The sequence below is a fragment of the Anolis sagrei genome, chromosome 5, assembly GCF_037176765.1.
Source record: "Anolis sagrei isolate rAnoSag1 chromosome 5, rAnoSag1.mat, whole genome shotgun sequence".
Taxonomy (NCBI): domain Eukaryota; kingdom Metazoa; phylum Chordata; class Lepidosauria; order Squamata; family Dactyloidae; genus Anolis; species Anolis sagrei.
This window is the reverse complement of record NC_090025.1, coordinates 91,047,619-91,075,417: the sequence shown is the minus strand read 5'-3', so window position 1 is coordinate 91,075,417 and position 27,799 is coordinate 91,047,619.

The following is a 27,799-nucleotide window of genomic DNA, read 5'->3' as shown; positions in this document are numbered from 1 at the left end:
CACTTTCTTCCGCTTTTGTCTAATCCCGAAGATAGGATTAGGACTCCATTTCCATGTGCTGCAAAAACAGAGCCCCATGAAACCCCACTGAAAGTCCACTTACATCTTGCGATGGCCTTTGTGGAGCTCCAAGACCAGTGGGATAAAGTCCATCTTAAATCTAATGCTAGCTATTTTCTGGCTATGTCTACCAACAAGTATATCAGACTGGAGTTTTTATTCATATCATGCACAGAGGACCTGCAGGAGTTTTTATCAAATGTTTGCAGAGAAGGTTTCCCTGACCTAGTGATCTCCTGGTATGCGAGGCTCAGACTCCCATCCTCCTCAGCCAGTATGGACATGGATGGAATTTTAGTTTGACATAGCTTGAACAGAGATTGAAAAGTTTCTGTGTTGATGTCCAATGTGTTGATGTCCATTGTAGTCCAATGGATGCAAACACAACTATTTCCCCTCTTCTTGTTGGTTTGAAATAATTTGATATCAGAATTAACTGAACTATTACATTATAATCCTGAATTAAGACAAAGGAAACATTGTATATCCATTTGCAAACCACCAGATTGTGAAATGTATGATTTATTTATTATTTTATTTATAATATTTATACTCCACTCTTCAGTTAGAAAGGTTCTCAGACTGGCTTACAAACTGTTAATTTGACAATTCCCTGCCATTGGGTTTACAATCCAAATGAGATGCAACATATAAGGAAAAGGAAATGGTAGGAGGGAGGGCAAAATTGCAATTTTGCAAGTTTATTAAAATGAAACCTATCTCAGTATGTTCATACAAACACTTCTCAGTGAATATTTATCTCAACTTTGATACACCCTCAAACATTCTTTTATTTGTATAATTGAATTGAAACAATATGTATCTGATATAAATATGTTTTCTATAATGAGGAGAAGAAAGTTGTCTGAAACTATGTTCATTAACATTTTGGCTCAATTAACTGATAACTCAAGAATATAATATTGGGGAAATATTTATTCTGGAATTCTAAATTAAACCAATTAGTTAAGTTGCAAAATAAATTTAATTATGTTTCCAGATAAAAATTATAAATTCGCAGTTAGCTAATCCTTTAGGAGAAGCAACTGGAAAAAGCACTTCTGAGTATTCCTTGCCTGTATTTATTTATCGTGTCATCCGCAACCAGAACATTGTATTACATTTCTAACAGAACAAAACAAACAAACAGATAAAAAAGACACAAATTTTGCAAACTTGGTAGCTGATTAAATGTCCTTTGACCAGTATCTGGCCACTTGGAGTGCCTCTGGTGTTGCCGCAAGAAGGTCCTCCATCGTGCATGTGGCAGGGCTCAGGTTGCATTGCAGCAGGTGGTCAGTGGTTTGCTCTTCTCCACACTCGCATATCGTGGGTTCCACTTTGTAGCCCCATTTCTTAAGATTGGCTCTGCATCTCGTGGTGCCAGAGCACAATCTGTTCAGCGCCTTCCAAGTCGCCCAGTCTTCTGTGTGCTCAGGGGGGAGTCTCTCATCTGGTATCACCCATGGATTGAGGTGCTGGGTTTGAGCCTGCCACTTTTGAACTCTCGCTTGCTGAGGTGTTCCAGCGAGTGTCTCTGTAGATCTAAGAAAACTATTTCTTGATTTAAGTCGTTGACATGCTGGCTGATACTCAAACAAGGGATGAGCTGGAGATGTCTCTGCCTTGGTCCTCTCACTGTTGGCTGCAACTTCCCGGCGGATGTCAGGTGGTGCAATACCGGCTAAGGAGTGTAATTTCTCCAGTGGTGTAGGGCGCAGACATCCTGTGATAATGCGGCATATCTCATTAAGAGCCACATCCACTGTTTTAGTGTGGTGAGATGTGTTCCACACTGGGCATGCATACTCAGCAGCAGAGTAGCATAGCGCAAGGGGAGATGTCTTCACTGTATCTGGTTGTGATCCCCAGGTTGTGCCAGTCAGCTTTCGTATGATATTGTTTCTAGCATCCACTTTTTGTTTGATGTTCAGGCAGTGCTTCTTGTAGGTCAGAGAACGGTCCAGAGTGACTACCAGGTATTTGGGTGCGCTGCAGTGCTCCAGTGGGATTCCTTCCGAGGTAATCCTCAGAGCTCGGGATGCTTGTCTGTTCTTAAGGTGAAAGGCACATGTCTGTGTTTTAGATGGATTAGGGATCAGTTGGTTTTCCCTGTAATAGGCAGTTAGAACACCTAGAGCTTCGGTTAGCTTCTATTCAACCATCTCAAAGCTCCCTGCTTGAGCGGTAATGGCACGATCATCAGCATAGATGAAACTCTCTGTCCCTTCTGGCAGTGGCTGGTCATTTGTGTAGATGTTGAACATGGATGGAGCGAGCACGCTACCCTGAGGCAGGCCGTTCTTCTGTTTCCGCCATCTGCTTCTCTGGCCCTGGAACTCAACAAAGAAGCTCCTGTTTTGTAGCAGGTTTCCTATGAGACGGGTGAGATGGTAGTCCTTTGTAATATTATACATTTTTCTCAGCAGGAGGCGGTGGTTCACAGTATCATAAGCCGCTGACAGGTCTATGAAGACAGCTCCTGTGATCTGCTGCTTTTCAAAGCCACCTTCTATGTCAGGTTCAGCACTTGCGATGTGCAGCTTTTGCCTTTCCTGAAGTCAGCTTGCTGTGGAATCAGACATGGGTCTATTTTTTCCATAATTCTATGCAGAATAAGTCTCTCCAGAACTTTGTAGAGGTGGCACAGCAGGGAGATTGGTCTGTAGCTTTTTGGATCATTACGGTCTTTGCCTGTCTTCAAGATGGCAATGACTCTTGCTTTCCTCCAGATTTTGGCATATAAGGCGTTGCAATAGTCCAACCTCGTGGTGACTGTTGCATGAATTACTGTTGCCAATGCTTCTACCGAAAGGTAGGATGCCAATTTCCTTGCCTGTCGAAGATGAAAAAAGGCCTGCTTACTTATGAAAGTGATCTGGGCCTCCATCATCAGCGATGAGTCCAACACAACCCCAAGGCTTTTAACAGTAGAAGACGGAACCAGAGCTTCCCCATCGAAATCAGGCAGAGACTGGATTAATTCTGGTGGCTGGCCGGGCCAGAGTATCTCTTGATGGCCCACAAAGTCTCTTCCAATTCTATGATTGTATGTTTCTCTCATGTCCCTGCATGAAAAGCTGGAATTGACAGAGGGAGCTCAACTCGCTTTCCTGCATTCGAACCTCTGACTTTCATCGGTCTTCAGTCCTGCCGGCACAAGAGTTTAACCCATTGTGCCACCAGAGGCTCCATCACAGTCACTGATAGTGTGACATTGGTCCTTTCTGGAGACATTTGCTCAGAAGGTGCCACTTTTTGGGCGCTGGCAGTCCTCACAGTTTACCTATCCACTTAAGACTTCTGGAAGAAATCATTCAGAGCTCTGATGTTAGTATACATATAATACGCAACTCTTCTTTTCCACATATGTCATATGAGAAGACAGGAAAGCTTGGAGAAGACAATAATGCTAGGAAAAAGGAAGAGGGGCCGACCAAGATGGATGGATGGTATCTTTGAAGTGACTGGCTTGACTTTGAAGGAGCTGTGGGTGGTTACAGCCGACAGGGCTAACAGGAGCTGGATGGTCCACTCTTCCTTTGTGTTACTACATAGACAACACATGACATTTGCCAACCTGGCATGGAGTTTCCAGTCAAGGGATACCATGCTACTGTCTTGGAAAGGCTATTTTTCCCCTTTGGTATTCCCAGCCATTGGACATTTATATGGACAACATTTTCTGTTGGAACTTGCCTGGGAGTTTGGTGTTCGAGAGACTGGGCTCAATCAGAGACGGGATACAAAAGGGACAATAAAGGTTTTGGGAGACCCATCAGGGTCACTGTGCCCACCCACCAGGGATCTTTAATCCCATCATCAGCCATCATCTCTTCCATTGTTTTGAAACCTGCCAGCCCCTCTCCAATCATTGGACAGAAGGAAATCTACATCAAAGGCAGGCGGCGCTGGGCTCCTGCCTCCGCAGGTAGACCTCATTGATGTCATCCAGGCTTGGCCAATCATGGCCAAGCCAGGTCCAGCTGGGGGCGGTGGAATTTTGAACCTGTAAAAGTGTATAAAAGTGTATGCTTTTCTGTGTAATGTATCTCAGCTACATTTTAGTGGGCTACCACAAGCTGACATCACTTTCAGCTGAAATTAAATAAATACCTCGGTGGCTTCTGCTTCAACTTGGTGAGATTTATTCTGGAATATTGGCTTCTCTTTCTCACCAGGTTTAACCCACAGCAGCTTGGATGTCACTACCCACTGCTGTTTTAAATTGCTTTATAACATCCTGACAAGCATTCCACATTTTTCTGTCACAGATTTGAGCCCTACATGGGATATATTGAGATTGGCTGCAGCACATTATCTTTCCAGACTGGAAAGATTTTTAAACAGTTTCTGGCTTGATCCACACTACAGTACACATTGTGAATTTTGTAGAGACCCCACCCTCAAGCTGGCTTCAAACTGCATTATAGTGTCAGTATAGAAGTCCCCCCAGGCCCCTTCCACACAGCTGTATAAAATCCACATTCAGATGGTCTATATGGCTGTGTTGACTCAGATAACCCAGTTCAAAGCAGATATTGTGGATTATCTGCCTTGATACCAGGCCTGTAGCGAGGGGGGGGGGGGGGTTAGGGGTTCAACCCCCACTGAAATGTTTCAGATTTTTTTTAAAAAAAACCTGGTTTACTCATGAATTTTAACTGGTTAACCAAATCCCCATGCGAAGTCTATGAGATGCAAAAAATTAAGAGTCCCTCCAGAACTGCAAGCACTATCTCAAGCAAATATTGACAATTTATTCACACTGCCATTACTTGCAGCAATAGCCGATGTAGTGAAGCAACCAAGTTGTGTGTGTGTGTGTTGAATGCTCTCATTAAGGAGACCAGACTTGGCGGAGGTGGTTGACAGGGGCAGAGCTGCAGGCTATTGAAGGCTACTCTGCCCCCTGCTGTGCTCTTTGCTTCAGCGTGAGCTAGGAGGCAGGTTTCAACCCTCACCCCCCCCCCCCGCAAAATTTTCAACCCCCCCCCCCCCGAAAATTTCAACCCCTCCTGAATTTTTTTTCTGGCTACGGCCCTGCTTGATACTCTGGGTTATATGGTCCTCAGCCTTCTCCAAGCTAAACATGCTGAGCTTCCAAAACTATTCCTCATAATAAAGCTTAGTTTCTGGATTATTGTTTTTACTATCTCGGTCGAATTGATTTAATGGGCCTGTTTTATTTGGAATAGCAATTATATTTACGGCAATATCTTTAAATATTCAATTAACAGAATCTTTCAGTTCTGCATTTATTTTACATTCAGCAGTCTGGCCTTGTATGCATTCTCTGAAGTCAAAGTCTAAAAATGGATGAAAGTGATGGCAGGACAAAAAACACACTCTACTATGAATCTATTACAAAGAATTTTCCTCCTCTTTCTGGCAGCCTTAGACGACTAAGTAATTATTTGGAAGAAGCAGGTACTTTGCTGCTGGCTATGGGGAATTCAAGTATTTTCCTCCCATAAATGTCTTAAATACTTGGTTTTTAAGTCTGTCTGCAGGCAGTAAGGAGGGGTGGCATTCCATCATTTTTATATCATGCTGTACATATACCTGCTGGAAAGCTGAAATTCAATGACAGCTGTTAACAACTTCCGGTGTTCTTTTCTATGTACTCAGTGATATGAGAAAAGTATCACTTAAGGTCATAAGAAAACACCAGAATTATTTGCTATGCATAAAACTATGTAGATATTTGTCTAAAACAATATATTTGCATGGACATGCCTGTTAATCAGAAATTATGAACTTTTTTTTCATTTCCAGTGACATTGTGGAAAAATGTAAGAGGAAAATTCATCCTTTATCAAAATAGTGCACAAAAGAAGAGTTGTTTTTTTTTTTTTTTTTTAAATTGACTTGAATATGAAAACAACAAGATGCAATCATTTCCCCAAAGCTAAAAGATTTGTGGTTGGATCCTGCCTGGAGGGAGACAATCTCGAACTTCCATTTTAGTAAATTTGAATTCCATAATGGAAAAAAGATAGAATATGAACAGGCTAAATAAATAGCTGCACGCAAAGCACCACAAGGCAGCACAACATATGCTAAGCTTAATTTTCCGGAGCTTCCTTCCTCATTTTCTTTGCTGTCTATTGTCCTGCTCATTCCTACAGCAATAATATCTCCTACCACTCATCACCAAATGATAGGAGATTAGGAGAGGCATTGAAAGGGATGGAGAAAACAATGCTGCTAGTGAAAATGTTATTATCCCTAATAAGATGCCCTTTAAATAACCTTGAATTTTTTGGGGAGAAAAGAACTGTGTATACTTGTGTATATAGGTTTGCCCTTAATCAAAATAGTTCATTTTGCTATCTCAGCTAAATCACATCGTTTCGTTACCCAGTCTTCTTGTTGGGTATAATAGTATCCCTCCATCATTAATTACTCCACACATCTTTTTTCCTAAGTTACTCTCCTTGCATAGGTTGGCCAAATAATTATGATTTATTGTATAAAATGTTTTGTAAACGTCTCATTTTATTAAAAGTAATTTTGTTTTCTCTCTAGTTGCATGGTTAATTACATTTACGATGTTTCTAATCAGGTCCCCTATATTTTTTAATAAAACTGTATTGATTTTCCTCAATTAGAGTGGGTATTAACTCTTTCAACCTATTTGCTATTATTTTTGTGAATATTTTATAATCCACATTGCATAAAGTAATGGGCGTATAGGAGTTAGGGTCAGTCCCCTCTTTGTTTGGTTTTAAAATAGTTATAATTTCAGATTTTTTCCATGTCTCTGGAATTAATTTATTTTCCATGATTTCATTATATAGTATTAGTAAGTTAGGGGTGACTTCCTTTTGAAAGAATTTATAGAAATTTGTAGTAAGCCTGTTGGGGCCTGGTAAGGAATTTATTTTTAAGTTTTTTATAACCTCCTCCATTTCATCGCTAGTTATGTTCCTGTCCAGTGTTGCTTGGGATAGAAGGTCTAATTTTTTTTTGCAGTAATCCTTCCAATCTCACTGTATCCTTGCTCATATAAAGCTTTTCGTAATAATTGGCCATTATTTCCTATAGGTCTTCCTCGCTTGTTTTTATTTGGCCCATCTCATCTTTCAATTTAAAGATTTTTGTTTTCCCTTGTTTCTTTTTTAGGAGATTTGCTAATTTCCTTGTGTTATTTATTTATGGAGTTTGTCTGAAAGTCGTTCTTGACCCAGATATATTTCTTTGTACTTTCAATTTCCTCCAGGTTTTCTAGCTGTTTTTTAAACTCTTTCCACCCCCCACCCCCCCCCGGTTTGGTCTTTTTGAAATGATTTGAGTGCTTCTTCTTCTTCAGACCTCAATTTCCTTAATCTTTCATTTTCCCTTTTATTTATACCCTTCTCAATTGTTATACATTTTCCTCTAATTACTGCCTTGAAAGCATCCCAAACGATGCTTTCTTTCATTCCAGGGGTTCTATTTAAGTTAAAATATTGGATAATTTGTTTATTTAACTCTTGCCTGTATGTCTCTTTATGAGCAACTTTTGGGTTAAATCTCCATTTTTTCACTTTGTTTATGGTATAATTTCCTAATTTTAAGTAGAGAGGTGCGTGGTCTTCTGGCCAATGGTTGCCCACCAAAAGTTCTTTTATTGGCATTACGTTGTTGATACCTACCAGGAAACAGTCTATGGTAGAAAATGTTGAGTGCCTGTGTGAGTAGTGTGTGGGAGTATCTGTTCTTTCCCTTATTCTATTATTGGCCTCTGTCATGAAACTGACCTTTTTGGCAGGAAGGCCGAAGCCTGAAAAGTCAGTAGCTGACATGTTCTGGGTTTGGCAAGAGAGCCAGAGGCAGGAGGGAGGAGTCAGCCGCCTCCTGATTGGTTAGTACAGTCAGGGGGGAGTTAGGATTGAGAGGGAAAAAAGGCTGGCTTATTTGACAAGTGAGGGAGTTGGAGTTTAGACAGCGTGGTATAAAGAAGTGTATTTTAGGGAGAGAGAGCTATAGAGATCTTAGGCAGGGAGGGAAGACTTTTGTGTGAGCCTTGAGAAATTAGAGCAAGTGATAGGTAAAGGATCCTAGTTCACTGATCAGAGTAGGGACAGTGAAAAGAAAGCCTGATCTGCTCTAGGGGGCAGTTTGTGTACTGTGCTCAAAGACACACTGTGTCAGTTAGAGATCAGTGTGGGGACAAGGAACTCACTGAGAAACAAAAGTTGAAGCCTTTTAAGTAAAACTGCCTGCTTAAAACCAGCTAAGCCTCAAGAACTGAACTGCATCAAGATTATTGTACCACTCTTTTAAGAGTTGATCTGTTCACTAAGTTCTAAAATAAACCTGTTACTTATTTCACCTTTAAATTGGTGTCTGCCTCGGTCTATAATAACCTTTACATTCTCAGCTAACTTAAGAGCCGTCACAAACTCTGTTCCTGCGGGAGCAAACCTTGCTAGCATGTCCCTGACGTCATGAGACTCCGCCTCTCGCCCTGCCCCTTTCTCCGCCTCTTTCTCCTTGCGAGAGTGTTTTTTCCTTTGCTAGGGCAGCATTGCCAGCATACTCTCTCAGTTGGCAGAATTCAACTGAGAGAAAATGCGGGCAATGCTGCCCTAGTAAAGGAAAAACCACGCTGGCAAAGAGAAAGGGGCGGAGAAAGGGGTGGGGAGAGAGGCGCAGGCTCATGACGTCAGGGACGTGCTAGCAAGGTTTTCTCCCACAGGAACCTAGTTTGCGACGGGTCTTAAGAAGATTTCTTTCAGTCCAGTCAGCAAATGTAACAGTGGTCAAAGAAGAACAAAGAGCTTGAATACAACTTTTCCTATTTTTCACAATCACACATATGGTTTTCCTCAGACCTATTTAATGTGAGGTGGTGGCAGTGATTTAACAATTACATCGGTCTACAACTACATCACAGTTGGTCACTTAATAAATATAGTACTAAGGTGGGATAAGAGAAGCTTTCCCCCTTGTTATAGTTAACTATCTTTATTCTAAAAAGTGTCCAGCTGAACGATAACCCTGTAAGCTGAAGGGCAGTGGGTGGATTGCTAGTCTCCCTTGCCAAGATAGCCTTGATCTTTGTCACACTGGTGTCCAGTGGTGGGATTGCTTGTTCCCCCTGCCCGGTATACATTCATCTTTACTACAGCCTCTATTAAGTTCCACTTACTGAAATCCAGATTTCATTTTAACTTTAAAATGACTTCAAATGATGTGGATATGAGTTCAACATTTCTTTGCCTTTAAACACACAAAAGCTCAAGTGTTTATTTTGATCACATGTGCAACATTTCTTAGCAACACTCTTTCCCATATTCCGGTGCATCTACACTACAAAATCAATGCAGCTTGACACCACTTTAACTGCCATTGATCAATGTTACAGAATCCTGGGGTTTGTCATATCCTGAACTCATTGGCAGAGAAGGCTAAAGACCTTATAAAACTACAATTACTACAATTCTATAATATTTTGCCATGGAAGTTATTTATTGTACTGTTGTACTCAAAAGAACTTATTTCTGAGTAGGACTGCACTGTAAAATGAGTGAAAGTGCATGACAAAATTATTAGCGTAGAAAATTAAGAAATCAGCAGAGTTTTGAAGAGAAGAAAGAGGTTTGTAGACAGTAGCAGAATGCAGAAATTTAGAACATGACAAATGAGAGATTCAGAGACAGCCCTTGCTTTTAATGCAAGTGTTGAATTTTGCTACTAAAGATTCTACTATCAAAAAGATAAACTCCGTGAAAAGTATGTCCCATTCCTAGCCTAAAAGCTGCCAAGATTCAAGTGAAAGTATAGAATTCTTTCCAAAGTCTTCAAAGCACTTTCCATAAATATTAATTTATCAAGCCACAGGATATCCTTATTAGTGATGGAGTAGTGGTAAATATTTTATTTGACAGAGGGCCAAAAAATTGTGCAGATTTTCAAAGATAATCTTGGAATATTGGGCAGCCATTAGATGACATCATGTCCATTTGCCTAATTGCTAAATAATGGATTTAAAACATATGGCATCGTTACTGATTAGGTAGGTTCTTCATATGCAGTACACTAGTTAAAAATCTAAAGTAAGGATGTAATTGCTTCTGGCAGGTTCAGTGCAATGTACTGCATATGTTCAGTAAAACGTTACAGTATTAATGTTCCTTGCTGCCATTTGTAGTATCTCCTCATCCATAATGTCTTTCGCATTTTCTGATATAAAAGGTTTTCTCAGCAAGGGGGTAGGCTAGACTATGAATGTGGAAATCTGCTGCAGAAGATTTGAACTGTAGACCCTTCTAGCAAACCTCTCCTTCTCCTTGAGCCACTAGATCTCTGAGGGTGTATCTACTATATACTGTAGAATTAATGCAGTTTAATGCAATTTCAATTGTTATGGCCCAATGCTATGGAAACATGGGAAGTGTAGTTTTGTAAACTTTTTATGTCAGAACCCTGCTCAGCAAGTCTTTTTAAAGCAGTCAAGCACACAAAGTTCAGGGTTAGTCCGAGGTTAACACATACATCAATCAGGGATGCAGAGGAGGCAAGAGGGTAAGCACTAGTCCAATATTCTAAAACACTTACTTCCTGGGAGGAGAGCAATGACAAATCTTGATAAAATAGTGAAGAGTATAGACATCACACTAGCAACAAAGATCTGCGTAGTCAAAGCAATGGTATTCCCCGTAGTAACCTACGGATGTGAGAGCTGGACCATAGGGAAGGCTGAGCGAAGGAAGAGAGATGCTTTTGAACTGTGCTGCTGGAGGAAAGTTCTGAGAGTGCCTTGGACAGCGAGAAGACCCAACCAGCCCATACTTCAAGAAATAAAGCCTGACTGCTCACTGGAGGGAAGAATAATAGAGGCCAAGATGAAGTACTTAGGCCACATCATGAGAAGAAAGGAAAGCTTACAGAAGACAATTATGCTGGGGGAAATGGAAGGAAAAAGGAAGAGGGGCTGACCAAGGGCAAGATGGATGGATGGTATCCTTGCAGTGACTGGATTGACATTGAAGGAGTTGGGGGTGGTGACGACCGACAGGGAGCTCTGGCGTGGACTGGTCCATGAAGTCACGAAGAGTCTGAACGAATGAACGAATGAACAACAAAGGTATCTCACCAACACAGTTTCCAAGAATAGTCCACATTCCAACATCCAGGGTATAGCCTGTCTTTCAAGGATTCAAAGTTCAAGAAACGGAACTTCAAGCTACAAATCCCAGAGTTCTATAGCATTTAATAGATGCTGAGATCTCCATAGCTTGTCCTTATTTCAATGACAAGACACAAAGGACAGAGACATTTCCACTTCCTGCTGGGGAGTGGGTCTTCCAACTGCCTCATCCCCCAGCTCCTTGGACTCCTCTGTGTCCATATTTATACTGACACTTAGGTCAGTGTAGATGCAAATCAGCTCCATGGTGGCTAAATACTCAATTCAATACTCAGGGGCAACCTACTGTCAAGTACACTGAACTGGTTCTGGAATTTGGGTCACGGTCTTCCAATTTTAGAGGCTGAGTGATGCGGGACAGAGTCGACACTGTCAGAGGATCTCTCTTCTTAGTAGTGAGCAGAAGGAGGCTCTTTTTGGATGTCTTCTACCATGAAAATCCTGTGATCAGACAATAAAAAATGAAACAAGAGACAGTACCAGAAGATCATAGAATCACAGAGTTGGAAAAGACTTTGTGGACTTTGTGGACCATCCAGTCCAACCCCCTGCGAAGAAGTAGGAAAATTGCACTTACAGCACCCCCTAATAGATGGCCATCTAGCCTCTGTTTAAAAGCCTGCAAAGAAGGAGCCTCCACCACACTCTGGAACAGAGAGTTCCACTGCTGAACAGCTCTCACAGTTAGGAATTTCTTCCTCATGTTCAGGTGAAATCTCCTTTCTTGTAACACATCCTTGTCCCCAGGGCAGCAGAAAACAAGCTTGCTCCCTTCTCCCTATGACTTCCCCTCACATATTCCTACATGGCCATCATGTCTCCTCTCAGCCTTCTCTTCTTCAGGCTAAACAAGCCCAGCTCTTTAAGCCACTCCTCATAGGGCTTGTTCTCCATACCCTTGATCATTTTAGTTGCCTTCCTCTGGACACATTCCAGCTTGTCAACATCTCCCTTTAAATTGTGGTGCCCAGAATTAGACACAGTATTCCAGGTGTGGTCTGACCAAGCCGGACTAGAGGGGTAGCATGACTTCCCTTCTATTCTAAGAGGAATGAAGGGGTAGATGTGATTCCTAGGTCAGAGGACACTCAATGATACTGACATTTGGTAGGAATGGGAAATCAGTGTGGTAGCTCCTGCCTCACTTTCCTCCAAGTTGTAGTATAGATCTGCTTAATGGGATCATACCAGCATGTTTCATATTCAAATAATGTCTATGGACAATATAGGGTTAGTTTTATATCCAACCTTTCTCATTACTCAATAATAAGTTTCTTTGGGAGAGGCAAAATTTGACTGAAGTGGAATGAAGATTAACACTTTTTTGAACATTGCATGATCATTTAATAAAAGCAAATTCCATCCTTCCAATTGCTCTTAAGCACTATAGACTTCAGCACATTTAATTCAGTCTGACTTACCACTCAAGCATGGATTTGTTACCCAGAAAGCCTTGGGCTGCAAATGAACTTCATTGTTAGATACCACAAGGCAGACATGAATAGTTCAAAGATGCCTCTAAATTTTGTCTTCAGCCTTCCTCACATGGTGCTTCTCATTATTCCGGGAAATTCTGTAACTTTTAATCAAAGGTAGGATTTTATTATGATTGAAATTGTAGTTTACCAATGAAGTCCATATGTGCATAAAAGCAATATGTTTCTCCTGGGTACCTACATTTGAAAATAATTGAGTTTGTTCATCTCTGTGGAAGTATTTTCGATCTCAGTGGACTAAATTTTTTATGGCTTTAGTTAAATCCAGGAAGTCTGTGCACTTTTCCTGCCATTTCCTGGCAGCATTTCATTTTCAAAGGCAATGAAACAAAATAGTATTTAACCAGTATGTTGTTTTTAAATTTACAAAAAAAATATTGGTTTACTACACATCACACCAAACTAAATCCCCTAGTTATTAACTATTAGTGTGCATGTATACTTACAACACTGTACATACAATGCCAAAAGTATCTCTGCATATGAATGTGTGTGTCAGTTTTATTTACCCACATTTTAATAAAGATACTTTTAAAGTTTTATTTTCCACATTAGCTAATATGTATACTTACCTCATGTTATTTTGAAATTATAACTACAATGCTGCCACTTATAATTCCATGATGTTAAATTCCATCTAAATAGTATCTGATCAAGACTGAGCCTCACACTACTCTCTCTCTCTCTCTCTCCCTCTCTCTCTCTCTCTCTCTGTGTGTAGGGGTGTGCATACACAAACACTATTTTAGTTCTAACAAAAATATTTTCCTTAAATTATTATCCAAAGGCAAGGATAATCCAAAATGTTTTGCTACCTGAAGCAAAATGCCCTCCTCCCCAGACAAAGTGTGTAGGACTGAAGTTAATATAGGGTATATCCAGACAGTTTTAGGCTGGATCTACACTGCCCTATATCCCAAGATCTGATCTCAGATTATCTGCTTATCACAGATTATGTGGCAGTGTAGACGCATATAATCCAGTTAAAAAACTGATCAGATACTGGAACGTATGGCAGTAACCAGACTAGGTGTTGGCTGTTGAAAATGAATGTTAGATGGATGGATTGTCAAAGGCTTTCATGGCCGGAATCACTGGGTTGTTGTCAGTTTTTCGGGCTGTATGGTGTAATGAATCCCTTACCTTAGCTAGCTGCCTGATAGCCTAAGAAAGTGAGCCTGGCGAAGCCACAGCATTCATTTAAGAAAAGGGAAACAGGAGGACGCCATCTTAGGTTATGTTTGCCTTAAGGGGGCGTGTTCAAGTCTAGGAGGGAAAATCAGAAGGCTAGAATTTGTTAGAAAGATGGGGGCGGAGCCTAAGTGGTCTGAAGGAAAAAGTGTCTTTTAAACTGAGGCTTGAGTTCCCAGTTTGTCAGTTGGAATTTGGAAAGGGTAGAGAGAAGACGAGTGGGTGTTAGCAAGAGCAGTTTGGGTTTTGAAGAAGTTTGGTCAGTCTTTTGTGTAGCATTCAGAAGAGTTATAGAGAATATAGATAGAATACTGTGTGGAGCAGCACCCCATTAGTGGTCTGTTCATTTTCTAAGGAAGTCTAGTTCAGGGTTTTTGGCTAAATTCCTAAGAGGGATTTTTGGGAGTTAGTTTCAAAGATTCATTTCCTGAAGTAATTTTCTGTGGTGGAACTTTTAAGACTTGTAACCCAGAAGTTTTAAAGATCTTTACTATAATGCAACCACAAGCTTTTTATGCCAGTATTTTACTGAAACCATTAAGCATTTGTACCTGAATATTTCAAGCCTGTTCAATAAATGTTCTTGTTATTTTTATCAACTTATACCAGCCTCTGTGTGAATACCTTTGTGGTCAAAGTATTATTGCAAGCCAGCTTTTAACAGCCTCTAAGAAAACTATAGTGACACAGTGTGGGTCACAGAACCATCTCTCAACATAAACTCAGTCTGTTTATTATTAATATGGTGGCAGCGGTAACCTTTTGAAGAATCAATCTAAGTCTCTCAGTTCCAGTGGTCCCCAGTCCCTAACTTTTTAATAGACAGTTGATTCAACAATCATACTCCCTCTATATTTTGGTGAGCTAGTCTGTATTGGAGGTGTTATTGTTATAATTTGGCTGAGCAGTGTTGGAATTATTTTATATATATTTCCCCGTATATAAATTTAATTTAAAATCTTCTCTACTACTCGCTGTGCTTGTTATATATGGCCATGTTCTAGAAGCATTCTACCCTGATGTTTTGCCTGCATCTGTGGTAGGCATTCTCAGAGGTTGTGAGGTTGTCACAACCTCTGAGGATGCCTATCATAGATCCATGCGAAATGTCAGGGTAGAATGCTTCTAGAGCATGGCCATACAGCCCGAAAAACCTACAACAACCCACTTAGATGGATGGGTTTAACTGATCCGAGCATGTTTGTATAAAGCAATATAATTAGGCTTGTGTTCCATGAGAAATAAAAAATACAATGTATTCACGTTTGAATAAGAACATTATAAATACATTAGAGCAAGTATAGGTAATATGCTATTCTCCAGGTGTTGATGAATGACTCACCCTTGGTCAGGCTGGTTTAGACCCCATCTACACTGCCATATAAAATCCATCATATCTGCTTTGAATTGGATTATATGGCAGTGTAGATGGTCATGATTTTCCAGTCCTGTTTTAAAGAGATATCTAGAGCTTTTCAGAGCTGCTCAATGTTTGGCTGTATATATATCCAGTAAACTCTGTGTTGATGCATTTTTCTTTTATCAATATCTGAACATTTGGGTGGTGAGTATCCTCACAACATTACTCCTGTCTAATAAGCGTTCAGCCATATAGCTGTGAAACAAAGTCATATGCCAGTGACTCTCAAACACTGTTTTGGAGATGTTTTGGAAGCCCTAGGCCCCTTCCACACAGTTGTAAAAAATCCACATTGTTCTGGATTATATGGCAGTGTGGACTCAGATAACCCACTTCAAAGCAGATATTGTGGATTATCTGCCTTGATATTCTGGGTTATATGTCTGTGTGGAAGGTCCCCTAGTCAGCATGCCCAGTGTTCAGGAATTTTTTGAAGATGAAGCTCAAAACATCTGGAAGGCCAAAGATTGGAAACCAATCTTGAGAAAATTATTCTGTAGAATGAGGGAAATTATTTTAGTACACTCCTGTGACAGATCACAAAGGAACAGGGGTTACAGAAAGCAACACAGACATTGTTTCCAACCTGATAATATCCCCACCATAATAGGATGTGGAGATGTTTGAGATCTCAATGATGTTTACAGTCTTTACAGTATAAAGCATATTCTCTTGACCACTTCCTCTAACCGCTGGTGTGTAATAGGAAATTTGACTCATTCAGATTTAAGATTAAAAGGCATAATGACATTTCAGGATTGTAATAGAGATGGTCAATTTATGGGGCTTCAGATACTGTTAAACTGCACACCATATCAACCCCAGCTAAAACAGAAACTGATGAAGGGCAAGAGGCATTGCACCACAGCAAAATTTTGATGAAATATAATTCCTGCTGTTGATCTATGGGTTTTTGTTCAGGCTTAAGAGAAATCAGACGTAATTTAGATTAACCTTTCATATATCCAGCACAAGTGAACATTTAGGTAATTAATCTATTCCAGAGTAATTGTGTATGGGATGTGATAATACATAACAATTGGCCCTCCATATCCATCAGTTCTGCATCCACAGATTCAACCATACACAGCTTGAATATATACACCCACTCCAAAACACAAACCTTGGTTTTTCAATTTTATGTGCAACACACAATTTTACTATACCACTGTATATAACATTGGGCCCTTCCACACAGCCCTATATCCCAGAATATCAAGGCAGAAAATCCCACAATATCTGTTTTGAACTGGATTATCTGAGTCCACACTGCCATATATTCCAGTTCAAAGCAGATAATGTGGGATTTTATTCAGCTGTGTGGAAGGGGCCAACAGTTCAAAGCAGATATTGTGGGATTTTCTGCCTTGATATTCTGGGATATAGGAAAGGCCCTGTTTATATCCACAGGGGTCTAAGTGTGAACTGGTTCCTAAACTGATTGCCTCCCACCCCTGCTTTTTTCTACAGCTTCTGAAGTTGCAAATGATAATAAAGGGTAGTCGGTTCCTGGTGGATCACGCTAAAGAGGAAAACAAGAACCTAAAGCAGCAAATTGAGAAGTTATCTTTGGAGGCTGTGGTTCTACAGAGAAAGGTAATATCGGTCAGAAAAATGAAGATCAGCCTGCTTCTACACTGCCATATAATCCAGATTATCAAATCACATAATCCACATTATTTGCTTTTGATGTCGAACATGGATTTTGAAGGCCCTGCCAAGGCAGAGACCAGCCAGACCCAAAAAGAGGATCCGGAACACCTGGTGAGACAGCAAGCACTCAAAAAGATTTTTCCCTATTTTCCCAAATAAAGGCTCACCAAGTTGAAGGAAAGCCACCGAGATGTTTATTCCATTCCAGCTAGAACGGATGACAACCGCAATCATTTGCCCAGGAGCAGACATAACCCATTGGGCAGAAAAACACAATATTTATAGAAATACCACGCTGTCAAATTCAAATTTCCTGCCCTCGCCCCCTGAGCCAGCTTTGTGCTGATTGGTTTGAGTATCAGCTGGCCGGGAGGAGTGATCAGAGGAAGCTGCACTCTGTCCAATCAGAGTGCTAGCCCCGCTTCGACCGCTCAGCCAATGAGGAGTTCCGCAGCTCTGAAAAGGAAAGGTTCATAGGGGTAGCAAAGTTAGAGTCAGAAAAAAGGACATAAAGTATCACTCTAGAGAGAGAAAAGTTAAAAGAAAGGATACTTTTTATTGGGTGGGTTGTTACAATGAAACAGGGTGAGCTCGGTAGGAAAAAGAAAGGTCCCTGTGTTGAAGCTGCTGCTGGAGCCACAGTCCCTTTGTCTTCATCACGTCCATACTTTCAGGAACTGATGAACTCCCTGCTGCATTTCAGATCAGCTTGAAGGCGGGAGTCTGTGAGTTCATCCTCACTTTTAACTGGATTATATGTGTCTAAACTGCCATATAACCTAGTTCAAAGCAGATAATCTGGATTTTATATGGCAGTGTAAATGGGTTTCAGTTAATTGGAATGCATTTAAAAAGACGAGCCTAACTTTCCCCATGTGCACAATTTTTGCAACTGTTAATTTTCTACAGATTTCTTCAATCATTGGCACTGAAAGCAGGAATAAATGGTAAAGTAACAAGCTACTTGGTGTTTTTTAAAGAGAGAGAGTTATTTGAAATGACCGCTTAATGAATATAGTTTTAAATTTTCAAGAAGTGCTTGACCTCTCAAGAGACTGTGGATAGAGCAAAGTGTTTTTTATTACTTTAAGCATGTTAACATCTCTGGTCTTTCCCACACAGCTGTATAAAATCCACAGCTGTATAAAATCTACATTAGTAACCCAGTTCAAAGCAGATATTGCGGATTATCTGCCTTGATATTCTGGGTTATATGGCTGTGTGGAAGGGACCTCTGCTTGCCTTTCTGAAAGCTGGTTCACTAAATCACATTCCAGGATATTTGACATGGTCATCAAATATATACCATTTTGGTCTAGTACAATGCCTGCTATGAAAGCAATGCCATTACACCCTCATGTTTTTTTGGTTTTGTTTTGTTTTGTTTTTTGTTTTTGTTTTTGTTTTTGAAAGGGGTGACTTTTTAGAGATCATAATCTTTTGGAAAAGTAGAAATCTCCATAGCCTTTTGGAAGTGTGACCCTTTTGGAGATTAATTGGCATTAACACTATTTGGAATAATCATAACCTTTTTGTAAAGTATGATCTTCTTAAGAAGTGTTAAACACTCATTTGAGTGAATCTTTTCCTTAATGGGAGATATCCACTAGTATTCATGCAAGGTAAATTAGGTTTCTCGATTGTTAAACTGGCATACCTGTGGGTATCTCTCTGAACTGTTAGGAACAAAGGTATGCCAATGCACAAAATATATAGCAGATCTTCAGAAGTGTTATTTTAGTTGCCCCAAAAATTTATTCTCCTATAAAATATATTTATTTTAAATGATGCTCTCAAGAGGCCAACATATGTAGTCTTCATTAAAAGTAACATAGTTTACTTACAAACTTCATGTATTCAGCATACAGGTACTGGTTGATAGTTTAAACAGTAAGTTCTCTAAAGCATTCTGTTTTAGTCTCTTCTTTGTTGCATACAGACTAATACTCTCTTCATTCTAACATTACTGAACAACTGACTACACACTGCATCATACTGACACTAATGAGTTCTAAACTGTACTGTACTGCTTCTGATGCAAGCTGACTTCTAAAATGGAGTCTCAGTCTGAATAGTCCCAGATCTGGTCACATGATTTGCAGTCTCTCCCACAACCTCAAACTACCGTATATTCTTGTGTATAAGACTACTTTTAAAACCAAGAAAATCTTCTCAAAAGTCAGGGGTCGTCTTATACGCGGGGTTGTCTTATAAGCGAAAGTAGTCTTATACGCGGGAGTAGTCTTATACACAGGAGTAGTCTTATAGAGCAGGTGCTGAAACTTTCAATTGAATTGGAGAATCTGTGGTTGCCGCATATGGTGGGGGGAGCTAAAAAATGGCAATGGCCGTGTCCCTGCCATATGCAATGATTGTATGAAAGCATTAAGGGCGACGCTGTACAAGCATGGTTGAAGAAAATCCATTCATCAGGATTCGTGGACTTAATGCAGTCCTGATGGTGAAGTGAAGGGGCACCTCACCAGGAAGGTGTAAGTGAAGGGCGGAGCAAGCAGCAGGTTTCCGGGGCGCCCAGGGTATGGAAAAAAGAGATAGGGTGGCTTTGGGCTCAGAAAAACACACCTCTTTTACATGTCTGGCCTTTCCTTGTATCCTATTACCATACCTCCTCCTCTGCCTCTCAGATCTCGCTCCTGAAGACTGCAGTGAAGCGGTGCAGGTGCGCATGTGCGAGATCTGAGAGGCAGAGAAGGAGGTACAGTAATAGGAAAATTACCATATTGAAATCAAATCAGATGCTTTTAAAATTTTTATTTGGTGTGCGTTGGAAGAGGGGGCAAATATATCCCAAACTCTATATTTTAACTGGAAACGTTGGGGGTCATCTTATATGCCCAGTCATCTTATATGCCAGAATATACGGTACATAGAGTTAAGGAAAAACTACATATCGTACATAAAACTACGATACCGTACATACAATATGGTAAACAATCGCAATTATATACATAACAAATAACTAGTATAGGAGGCTTGTAGAAGGTTGCTATTTCCAACAGCTTTGTTTCGTAAAACAACAACAAGAATACAGGACAGAATATGAGCAAACTAACATTCTGTGTCAGTGACTACAGCTGGAGTTTGCATATAGCTACCATGTACAATCCATTCTATAAATGCACCTGACAAGGTCTAGCATTGCGAGAAATACGTCACATGGGCCATCAGGTTCCTACCAAGGACCAAATTAGCAGCAAAAGCAGTAATTAAGTTTTTGTGGGTTTTTTCGGGCTATATGGCCATGTTCTAGAGGCATTTCTCCTGACATTTCGCCTGCATCTATGGCAAGCATCCTCAGAGGTGAGGTCTGTTGGAACTGGGGAAAAGGGGTTTATATATCTGTGGAATGACCAGGGTGAGACAAAGGGCTTTTGTCAGTTGGGCTAGGTGTGAATATTTCAACTGACCACCTTGATTAGCATACAATGGGCTGACTGTGCCTGGAGCAAACTCTTCTTGAAAGGTAATTAGATGTCCCTGCCTGTTTCCTCTCTGCTGTTTTTGCTGTTGCAATTTTAGAATTTTTTAATACTGGTAGCCAGATTTTGTTCATTTTCATGGTTTCCTCCTTTCTGTTGAAATTGTCCACATGTTTGTGTATTTCAATGGCTTCTCTGTGTAGTCTGACATGGTGGTTGTGAGAGTGGTCCAGCATTTTTGTGTTCTCAAATAAAATGCTGTGTCCAGGTTGGTTCATCACTTGTACTCACAAACATGGGTGTATACATGGCAATCAGTATTGCTACAATGTAATTCAGAATGCTCTAATGTAAGTTGGTAACGTGTAAATATTTTAATTTAAAATGTAAAAATATGTACCAACCCTTACTAAATGCGCTTTGCTTGCATCCAGAATATTTTAGTCATGTATTTGTTTGATTTTACTTCCCTTAGCTATAAAATGAACAAAACATGCAAAAGTAACAGCAAAAACCTTAGAACATCGGACTATGCTAAAAGCGATTTAGTCCATTAGTGAAGGACGGACATACATTCTAGGGAGCTGGCTTTCCACAATGGATGCTCTGTCTCACTAGCAGAGAGGATCTTTCTCCCCATTTCATCTTCTTTCTGTTGGCCAATTTAAGGGGTTCAGATTATCCAGATTATCCAAACCTGTCCATGATTTGGAAAGTGACAATTGCATTCAAAAGTTGTTGTTTTTTCTTTAGGTTTTTCAGCACTGGAGTGCTGTTCTCCCCTACAAAATAAAAAATCATAAAATATAGATTATTCTTTGTCTCCCTATGAGATTTCAACACATTTTGGTTACTAAGGAGGAACAGCTTCCAGAGAAAAATCAGGCTTATGGATCTACCCCAATGGCACAAAAAAAATCTTTCTTGCCAATAATAGCTTCAGAGAAAGAGTTTCAGCTGTTGTATGTCAAGCTTACACATAGACTCCATAAAAATTATATGCAGGGACTTTGTTAATCTGAAAGATATTTTGGCGCTGCATATCAGAGAAAGTGCTCCCTGATAATGAGGCCTGCAGATTCCCTTAAAACCCTTAAGACAGAGGGCTTGTTCTTCAGTCTTTCTCAGCACTTGGAAAGTCTTTCCAGTACCTCACTGAGGAATGTACATACACTCCTACAGTTCCTAGCAACAATCAGAAATAACGAGATAGCTATTTGGACTATGCTAAGGCAAGAATATTTTTGAAAGCAAGCTAGATTAAGAAAGGCGGATCCAAATAACATGTGGCAATGAGATAGGAAAAAGGAGATTGCAGTTGCCTTTCCTTCTAACCTTTCCTTCTAACCTGGGGGCAACCTCACTGCCAGTTTTTCACAGAAACAGCTGAGAATCATCATTTAAGAAAAAAGTATTTCCCATTATTTTCATCTTCTTGGCCCAAAGTAAAAAGGAGGTTGCGGAAAAAGAGAGCAGCTAGCTTACCTATGCACACCAATCACTTGAAGAACTTGCAAACTGTGCAGGGTCACAGGGATTGGTGTCATCAGTGCGGTAAATCATGAGCCACCCATGCAGTCTCTCACAGATCTCCTCCCATACCAGGCCATTCCCCAATACTTTGTTAACATTCCAGAAAATTTCATAAAATTGTCAATATTTGCTTGAGATAGTGCTTACAGTTCTGGAGGGACTCTTAATTTTTTGCGTCTCATAGACTTAGCATGGGGATATGGTTAACCCTTAAAAAACAAAACACTAGTAACAGAAACAAAAGTTCACAATTGTAGTGGGTGCAGACAAAACCACATGATTTAGAAGCCTTATCGTAACTTTGAGTGGAGAATATGTCTGTTAGTACTTTCAAAAAGTAAACCAGCATAGAGTTGTAGCCTTTGTAAGCCAATCTTGCTTATTCACTGCCTGAATATCAAGCAAAAAGTGGGCGCTAGAAACAATATCATGTGAAAGCTGACTGGCACAACCTGGGGACCACAACCAGACACAGTGAAGACATCTGCCCTTGTGCTATGCTACTCTGCTGTTGAGTATGCATGCCCAGTGTTGAACACATCTCACCATGCTAAAATAGTGGATGTGGCTCTTAATGAAACATGCCACATTATCACGGGGTATTTGCGCCCTACACCATTGGAGAAATTACACTGTTTAGCTGGTATTGCACCACCTGACATCCCTAAATCAAGAAATAGTTTTCAAAGATCTACAGAGACACTCGCTGGAACACCTCAGCAAGCGAGAGTCCAAAAGTGGCAGGTTCAAACCCAGAACCTCAATCAGTGGCTGATACCAAATGAGAGACACCCCAGAAGACTTGGTAACTTGGAAGGCGCTGAACAGATTGCACTCTGGCACCACAAGATGCAGAGCCAACCTTAAGAAATGGGGCTACAAAGTGGAATCCACAACATGCGAGTGTGGAGAAGAGCAAACTACAGACCACCTACTGCAATGCAACCTGAGCCCTGCTACATGCACAATGAAGGACCTTCTTATAGCAACACCAGAGGCACTCCAAGTAGCCAGCTACTGGTCAAAGGGCATCTAATCAGCTACCAAGCTTGCAAACATTGTGTTTTGTTTGTTTGTTTGTTTGTTTAAAAATGCAATACAACTGTTTGGTTTGCTCCTGACATGATAAATAAATAAATAAATAGATAAATAAATAAATAAAATAGCCCATCTTGCAAAAAATGTTTTTGAGGTTGTATCTTACTACAGATATATTTGTATAAAAATACTAACTTTTTGTTAAATCGGGCAAAATTTTTATAAGTAGTAATTTTGGTGTCACCTCCTCTGCCTCCTGGCATAGTTTGCACCCACTAGGGATGCCACTGCTTACAAGCTTTTACTCCCCAGAAAGGTTACGTTGAAGATCTGAAAGCCCTGTCTAGAGTATGATCTGCCCCTGTTTCACAGAAACACAACATGACTTGATACTGAAATCATTTCATGATTAATACATGTAAGCTTATTTATTTATCGTGTCATCAGCAACCATTGTATTACAATTCTAACAGAGCAAAACAAACACAGAGATTAAAAAGAAAAAGAGAAAAAAACAAAAAGAAAGAAAAAAAACCACACAGATTTTGTAAATTTGGTATTTGGTTAAATGTCCTTTGACCAGTATCTGGCCACTTGGAGTGCCTCTGGGGTTGCCGCAAGAAGGTCCTCCATCGTGCATGTGGCAGGGCTCAGGTTGCATTGCAGCAGGTGGTCAGTGGTTTGTTCTTCTCCGCACTTGCATGCCGAGGATTCCACGCTGTAGCCCCATTTCTTAAGATTGGCTCTGCATCTCGTGGTGCCAGAGCGCAATCTGTTCAGCGCCTTCCACGTCGCCCAGTCTTCTGAGTGCCCAGGGGGGAGTCTCTCATCTGGTATCACCCATGAATTGAGGTGCTGGGTTTGGGCCTGCCACTTTTGGACGCTCGCTTGCTGGGGTGTTCCAGCGAGTGTCTCTGTAGATCTAAGAAAACTATGTCTTGATTTAAGTCGTTGACGTGCTGGCTGATACCCAAACGGGATGAGCTGGAGATGTCTCTGCCTTGGTCCTTTCACTATTGGCTGCTACTTCCCGGCGGATGTCAGGTGGTGCAATACCGGCTAAGCAGTGTAATTTCTACAGTGGTGTGGGGCGCAGACACCCCGTGATAATGCGGCATGTCTCATTAAGAGCCACATCCACTGTTTTAGTGTGATGAGATGTGTTCCACACTGGGCATGCATACTCAGCAGCAGAGTAGCATAGCGCAAGGGCAGATGTCTTCACTGTGTCTGGTTGTGATCCCCAGGTTGTGCCAGTCAGCTTTCGTATGATGTTGTTTCTAGCGCCCACTTTTTGTTTGATGTTCAGGCAGTGCTTCTTGTAGGTCAGAGCACAGTCCAAAGTGACTCCCAGGTATTTGGGTGCGCTGCAATGCTCCAGTGGGATTCCTTCCCAGGTAATCCTCAGAAGCAACATGTAAGCTGATTTAGGCACTATTTACACTGATCATTAGCTTCAGTTCAAAGCTAGCTTCAAACTGTGGCAGCCAGACAATAAAATTCCACAAAAAGAAGCCCTTAATGGGCATCTGTGATATGTACAATCTCCATCTGAAGCTCAAACTGGTAAAGGGGCAGAGAATTCTTTGTTTTGATATCATAGTAGCCATGATGTCATAGTATGGAACATCACTATATATAGACAGAATTTTTCAAAGAAAATGTAGACCCTTTAGCTCAATTTTGAAATAACTTCTCAGTACCTTGTTATATGACAAGCAAGAGTTTTCATCTGTCAGAATGGAATTCCTTCGGCCTGTAAGTGTTTTCCTCTATTAACTTTCACTTTTCAACCATATGTTAGTATGCTAAAGATGCATGCTTAGTTTTCTATAAAGTGTTTTATGTATAATTTCAAATGGTACAATTATATCACCTGAGAATTATTTTAACAGGGCATGGAAAAGGAAGATTTTAGTAAGCGTGGAAGATATTTTGGAGCAAGTTTTACGATTACAGGCAGTCCTTGAGTTACAAACATCTGACTTACAAATGGGGTGAGACAGCAAGAAGTGAAAGAAATCTACCCCTAGAAAGGGAAATTCACTCCTGGAAGAGTTATCATGGGGGAAAGGTGTCTCCACTGAAGCTTTATCACCAATTCTTGTTTCCACAACAAGCCAAAAATTTCAAAATCCAATTGTCACAGGGACAGAAAGTAAGATGAAATCTTCTGAACAAAGGCATAAATAGCAAAACAAACACCACATGAGTGTTAACCCTTCCCTATGTTATTCAAATAGATGGATGGATAGATAGATACTCTTTGAAAAGTACCTCTCTTGATTGTAACGGGGACTTCCTGTATTGTTTTTTGACATGAATAATAACAGCTATGCAGCCTGAGGATGTAGACAAGATCTTGGAAGGAATGAGAGCAACTTGAGAGAATGCCTCTAGAACATGGCCATATAACCCGAAAAAACCTACAACCCAATGAGAGCAATTACTTGTTCTCTGAGCTCTTATCCTGGCTCATTAAATCAGCCTGGGGGGGGGGGGGGGGGGTGGCAGACTGTTGTAGCCCTTTCTGTTAATTTCTTAAATATAGCTGAGATTCTGCATCAGACACATGAGTATCATCTGTGAATATGAATAGTCTAATTCATGACATTGTAACTTTGTAATGGAATGCCAGCCAAGTTAAACTAATCTCTTTTTAAAATCTAGAATGTTTTTAAACTGTTTATATTGTTTTCATTATATGCTGCCCTGAAATCTCTAAGTCAAGAGGACATAAATATTTTAATAATAAATAAATAAATATGACTGATTTTCCACTTATCTTCTCTTTCACTTTCTAGTCTTTTTGTGCATTGAATATGGTCAACAAAAGTTAAGGGTTTTATGGGCGGTGTTACTAGAGGTATTAATGGCTTCCTCACTTCCATGGAGGCCCTTTGCCATGAGTGTGGAGAGATGATTATATATCAAGTTATTAATGGGAGCAAGAGATTGAGCAATATATTTATCCCTTGCTTAATGGCAATGTGAGTTTATGCAGATTAGCCCCTAGTACTGGGAGGATGATCCCAATAATCATCGGGAGAGGGATATATGAGAATGATAGCGTGCTGGTCTCTTAAAAAGAGACAAAGTCAGCAACAGATTCGGCTTCCATCTGTAATATGTGATATTCCAAAACATGATAACGAGAACCCTTCTCCTTCGTCCCCCTTGACCTTGCAACTGATCAACGCTAGGTCAGTGGTGAACAAACCGGTGACCCTTCGAGACTTTATTCTTGATCAGAAGACAGATGTGGTATGCATTACAGAAACCTGGATACGAGGAGATAATAGGTTTCTAGATGCTTCAAAGATCTCGAAAGGGGGGTCGAGGAGGGGGTGGGTGGGAATAGAACTATTCCTACTCCAGATATTATGGGTATCGAATGTATAGGTTTGACATTGGCTACTAGGGAAAGTGTGACTATCCTCTTAGTTTATCGAGAGCATCCCCAAGTTATTAGACCTTGTGGCAGACTGGGCCCAAGTCTCATCGTATTGGGAGACTTCAATGTACATACAGATAGGTTGTTGTCTTCTTCGATAGCAAGGGACCTAGTACAATCTATGGAAACAATAGGCTTCTCATTAATGGTGACCGGTCCTACTCATTGAGCTGGGCACATCTTGGACTTGATTTTTAGTATCGGAATACAAGTGACTCTATCCTCAGTCTTAGAGATTCCTTGGTCTGACCACTACATCCTGAACACTCAAATAGAGATTCCACCACCACAGCGTCCGGAGTCTGAACAAATTTTTGCGTGGCCGAGGAAGCTGATGGATCCTACTAGACTTTCGTGTGTCCTTAATGAACTGGATTACACCGCTGATTCTCTATGTGAACGAGTGGAAAACTGGAACAAAAATCTATCAACTGCCTTAGATATAGTTGCCCCTAAATGGGCTCTTTGCCCTCGCCGGAATAGATCTCCATGGTTCACGGATGCATTACGTCAGATGAAACTTGAGTGGAAGAGATTAGAACGTAAATGGCACAAGAAACCTGATGAAGCATCGAAACTGGCTTTCAAACTATATCGAAAAATCTACGAAGCAGCCACCAGAGAGACCAAAAAAGAATATAATTCCTCATTGATAGCTTCCACCAGATCTCAACCTGCTCAAATATTTAAAATTGTTTGTAACATCACAAATCCAACTCATCTGGCCAAAGATGTGGCTAGTCATGATAATACAGCAGAGACCTTCCAGATCAGTCTGCTCTGCGAAGAGCTACCTCCCACAGAGGACACATCAAGGGAATTAGAGGCCTTCTGGCCATCTAGTGGCCAACTTCTTGAACATTTTGTATCATTAGAAATGGAAGACCTGGAAAAGACTCTAGCTGCAGCAAGACCAACTACCTGCTCCCTCGATCCTTGCCCCTCCCGGTTGGTTAAGGAGTGCTGGGAGGGACTACAAGATCCCTTAAGGAGGATCATCAACAGTTCCTTGGAGCAAGGAATTTTTCCAGATTGCTTTAAAGAAGCAGTGGTCCACCCACTCTTGAAAAAACCAAGCCTAGACGCTGCCATACCTAGTAACTATTGCCCAGTTTCAAACCTTCCATTTTTGGGCAAGGTGATTGAACGGACAGTGGTGGAGCAGTTACAGCAATTCTTAGATTAGACTGCAGGTTTGGACCCCTTTCAATCAGGCTTTCGTTCAGGTCATGGGACAGAGACTGTCTTGGTAGCTATTACTGATGAAATTCGTCGTCAGTTAGACCGAGGTGGATCAGCGCTATTGGTACTCTTGGACCTCACAGCTGCATTCGACACTGTGGACCATGACTTGCTGATTCATCGATTGGCTAT